At 48.4% G+C, this 4,901-nt stretch overlaps 1 non-coding gene across 1 annotated transcript; it reads left to right on the top strand.

Annotated features, from left to right (window-relative positions):
* The first annotated feature begins 702 nt into the window (after positions 1 to 702).
* Positions 703 to 2,514, top strand: LOC149195368 (18S ribosomal RNA). The gene has a single exon (XR_016255451.1). It is a non-coding gene; the product is annotated as an 18S ribosomal RNA (ribosomal RNA).
* The last annotated feature ends 2,387 nt before the right edge of the window (positions 2,515 to 4,901 follow it).

Genomic DNA, 4,901 nt, shown 5'->3' with positions numbered 1-4,901 from the left:
GGTTGTCACAGGCAATCATGTGATCAAGGTCCATCGTTGCTGTTTTTCGGGTGGACTCCTAGGTGGCCCCTGTGCGGGGAGGTGAGGGGTGGGTTGGGGGGAATTTCTAAGGGAGGTTGCGGGCTCAGTTTGTCTTGTATGATTTCCTTCCCTTTCCTTTGTGTCGAGGCTGCCGCAAGCGATCATCCGATTGAGGTCCACTATTGCTGCTATCCGGGTGGACTCCTAGGTGGCATCAGTGCGGGGCGGGGAGGTTTGTATGGCCTCTCTATGATAGGATTTGTGCGGTCGGTCATCCTCTTTTTATTTCCTTCCTTTTCCTTTGCATTGAGGCTGCCGCAGGCGGTCGGGAGATCGAGGTCCATCATCGCTGCTGTCCCGGTGGACTCCTAGGTGGCCTCAGTGGGGGGCGTGGAGGCCTCTGGAGGAATTTCTAAGGGAGTGGGTGAGTGATCACTCATTTTCTTGTTGGTTGGGTCTTATCTGCAAACTTCGGAGTGGCCTTGGTGCATTGTGGCTTGGCAGGACTGCCCATTTGTTCGCCATGTCCTTGGCATGTTGCGTGTGCTTCCTTCTTGGGATGCAAGAGGTGCAAGGCATAAAAGTTCTACATGATATTTTGACATCTCTTTGACTTGATGGGTGTTCAGGTTGGCTCTTCATAAGAGAGTGCCCGAAATACCCTTTGAAGTGGGAGGGTGCTACCTGGTTGATCCTGCCAGTAGTCATATGCTTGTCTTAAAGATTAAGAAATGCACGTCTAAGTATGAACTAATTCAGACTGTGAAACTGCAGATGGCTCATTAAATCAGTTATATTATTTTTTATTGTACCATACTACTCAGATAACCATAGTAATTCTAGAGCTAATATGTGCACTAAGTCCCGACTCTTTGGAAGGGATGCATTTTTTAGATAAAAGGCCGGTACGGGCTTGCCCGCTTCTCTGGTGAATCATGATAACTCGACGGATCGTACAACCCTTGTGCAAGCGATGCTTCATTCAAATTTATGCCCTATCAACTTTCGATGGTAGGATAGAGGCCTACCATGGTGGTGACGGGTGACGGAGAATTAGGGTTCGATTCCGGAGAGGGAGCCTGACAAACAGCTACCACATCCAAGTAAGGCAGCAGGCGTGCAAATTACCCAATCCTGACATGGGGAGGTAGTGACAATAAATAACAATACTGGGCTCATCGAGTCTCATAATTGGAATGAGTACAATCTAAATCCCTTAACAAGGATCCATTGGAGGGAAATTTTGGTGCCAGTAACCACGGTAATTCCAGCTCCAATAGCGTATATTTAAGTTGTTGCAGTTAAAAAGCTCGTAGTTGGATCTTGGGTTGTAAAGGTCAGTCTGCCTACTCGGTGTGCACCTGCCCTTCCTTCACTTTTGTTGGCGGTGTGCTCCTGGCCTTAATTAGCCGGGTCGCGGTTCCGGCGTTGTTACTTTGAAAAAATTAGAGTGCTCAAAGCAAGCTTATGCTCTGAATACATTAGCATGGAATAACGTGATAGGAGTCTGGTCCTATTGTGTTGGCCTTCATGATGGAGTAATGATTAATAGGGACTATCGGGGGCATTCGTATTTCATTGTCAGAGGTGAAATTCTTGGATTTATGAAAGATGAACCACTGCGAAAGCACTTGCCAAGGATGTTTTCATTAATCAAGAACGAAAGTTGGGGGCTCGAAGACGATCAGATACTGTCCTAGTCTCAACCATAAACGATGCCGACTAGGGATCGATAGATGTTGCTCTAAGGACTCTACCAACACCTTCTGAGAAATCAGAGTGTTTGGGTTCCGGGGGGAGTATGGTTGCAAGGCTGAAACTTAAAGGAATTGACGAAAGGGCACCACTAGGAGTGGAGCCTGCGGCTTAATTTCACTCAACACGGGGAAACTTACCAGGTCCAGACATACTAAGGATTGATAGATTGGGAGCTATTTCTTGATTTTATGGGTGGTGGTGCATGGTCGTTCTTAGTTGGTGGAGTGATTTTTCTGGTTAATTCTGATAACGAACGAGACCTCAGCCTGCTAACTAGCTACGCAGAGGTTCCCCTTCGCGGCCAACTTCTTAGAGGGACTATGGCTGTTTAGGGCATGGAAGTTTGAGGCAATAACAGGTCTGTGATGCCGTTAGATGTTCTGGGCCGCACGTGTGCTACACTGATGCAGCCAACGAGTTTTTATTCTTGGTTCGAGAGTATCGGAAAATATTCTCAAATTTCATCATGATGGGGATAGACCATTGCAATTATTGGTCTTCAACGAGGAATTCCTAGTAAGCACGTGTCATCAAGTTGTGTTGAATACATCCCTGCCCTTTGTACACACCGCCCATCGCTCCTACCGATTGAATGATCCGGTGAAGTGTTCGGATTGCGTCAACAATGGTGGTTCGCCACCATCGATGTTGTGAGAAGTTCATTGAACCTTATCATTTAGAGGAAGGAGAAGTCGTAACAAGGTTACCGTAGGTGAACCTGCAGTATGATTATTGATAGCAGGGGTTTTCTTTTTTGGTTCGGGTTGGTCGGGCGTCAATTGCAATGTGGGACTTTGTGGTGCGTCTCTAGGGGAGCAGGTTTGGTGTTTGGCGAGAACACTGTTTGTTGCTTGTCTCGAGGTAACGCTTGTTTCTTCGTGTGTGCTTGCAAGCCATGCTTGTGCTTGTCCCACCCATCCTTTGCTTTTCTTCCCCCCAATGTGTTTCTGCAGGGGGTTCGGAAGCTTGTTTCTTGGGAGCCCTTCCGACGATCTGTTCAGCCAGGCATGGTTTCTACAGAGTTGAGGTACTTGGTAAATACGATGGATAAATTTGGACTCATTCGTAGCGGCGGTGCTCAGCCTTTTGTTCATTGGAAGGCATGGGAAAAGGGTGTGGGCTTCCATAGTTGGTTCTTTAGAAAAGGCGATGGCGGTTGATGTGTTGCTTGGGTGAGCTTTTTCGTTGGTGGTTGGGTCAAGGGAGTGGTTGCGCACGTGCCTGGTTGCTCAAACCTTTCATGAGGGGAGATTGTCGGGGTGTGGTCAGTATGGGATGGATGAAGAGCGGTTCAACCCATTGAGCTGGCCACCCTAGTCCCTCCCGACCGTTCCTCGACATGCCCTCGCGGAAGGGTTGGGTGTCCAGTTAATGAAAAACCCATCCCTCGATCTAAGCTCCTTCGAGATCACAATTTTCCCCACCGACGGGCATGAGGGTGGAAATCTTATCTCGTACCTTTGCCGTCGAGGGAATTCCTCATCCTCTCATGAGCCACTCCCCTTCTGAGAGAAAAAGAAGGAGCGGGTTGTGTCTTTGTTCCTCCCTTTGGATTGTGGGTTTTTTGTGGGACTTACATCATTTCTTCGTTTCGTGGTGTGCACTTTGTGAATGTCCCTCTCTCTAGTGGCCTTGCACCATGGATGTATTTGTGGCCCACGGCTTTCTCCAACATTGAGTGTCGGCCCGTGACAACTCCTCTTTGGAGTTTGATTATTTGACCCCCATTGACTCTCTTGCTGGAAAGGTTGTCGGGTGTTTTTTACACGGAGGGGAGCAATAGCGGGGTGGGTTTGTGTTATGGGAAGCAGTCTATTTTTCGTTTGAAGCCTTGTGCCACTGGGTTGGGGGGCTGTTTGCCTCTCAGTGACGTGCTCCAGACACTGGTCTCATCGTGGCCCTTGTCTTTTCTATTGGTCAATTTTGGGTTGTGATTTATTTGCTTGGTTATTTGCTATGTTGTAAAGCTGGAAAGGGTGTTGCGTTGAATGCATGTGGGAGGGTGTGAAGAGGTCGGGCGCTTTTTTGATTGGGTGCCTTGTTTGATTGCTTTTTGGTTAGTAGACATCTGCTCGGCGTGCTGTTGAGCTTCTCTCTTTTCTTGGGATCTTTGTTTCTTTGGTGTTGTTTTCTTCCCTTATTCCTTTTGTCCCTAGCCTTATGGAGGAGAGGTGGGATTGTTGTGGATTGGTGTTCAGGAAGGACGAAAAGTAGTGCGAGTTCCCAGTGTGGCCACCCTCGTCCTTCTCGATCACCGTCCCCTGCAGTTCCCCCTTTTTCCGAAGGCGCGGGATTTGGGAATCTTTTTCTCCATTTGAGCTTCCCCTTGTGAGCTGGTAGCAACTTTTGATATCTCTTGATTTCCTGTTGTTTTCTTCCTTTCTTGCTTTTGGCCCCTTAGCTTTACAGAGAAAAGGTGGGATTGTCGTGGATTGGTGTTCAGGAAGGACGAAAAGTAGTGCGAGTTCCGAGGGTGGCCACCATAGTCCTTCTCAATTCCTGTCCCCTGCAGTTCCCTGCCTTTTTGTGAAGGCATGGGGGTGGGGAAGCTTGTTCTTTGTTTGAGCCTCCCCCGTGAGCCAGTGGACGCATTTGATATCTCTCTTTCTTTCATGTTATTTTCTTCCCTTCTTCCTTTCGGCCCCTAGCTTTATGGAGAAAAGGTGGGATTGTTGTGGATTTGTGTTCGCGAAGGACAAAAAGCAGTGCGAGTTCCCAGGGTGGACACCCTAGTCCTTCTTAATCGTCGTCCCCTGCAATTCCCCCTTTTTGTGAAGGCACGGGGTTGGGGAAGCTTGTTCTCTGTTTGAAGCCTCCCCTCGTGAGCCGGTAGCCACGGTTGATATATCCCTTTCTCTCTTGTTGTTTTCTTCCCTTCTTCCTCGTGGCCCTTAGCATTACAGAGAAAAGGTGGTATTGTTGTGGATTGGTGTTCCAGAAGGACGAAACGCAATGCGAGCTCCCGAGGTGGCCACCCTTGTCCTTCTTGATCGTCATCCCCTTCAATTCCCCCCTTTTACCGAAGGCACGGGGCTTGGGAGGCTTGTGCTTTGTTTGTGCTTTGTTTTCTACACTTTTCTTCGTTTCGGTCCCTAGCTCTATGGAGAAAAGGGGGAACTATT

This window comes from Pinus tabuliformis, chromosome 2_2, assembly GCF_031772625.1.
Source record: "Pinus tabuliformis cultivar Carrire ecotype Pingquan chromosome 2_2, CPIR1, whole genome shotgun sequence".
In the NCBI taxonomy this organism is placed as follows: Eukaryota; Viridiplantae; Streptophyta; class Pinopsida; order Pinales; family Pinaceae; genus Pinus; species Pinus tabuliformis.
This window is presented reverse-complemented; position numbering and strand designations above follow the sequence as displayed.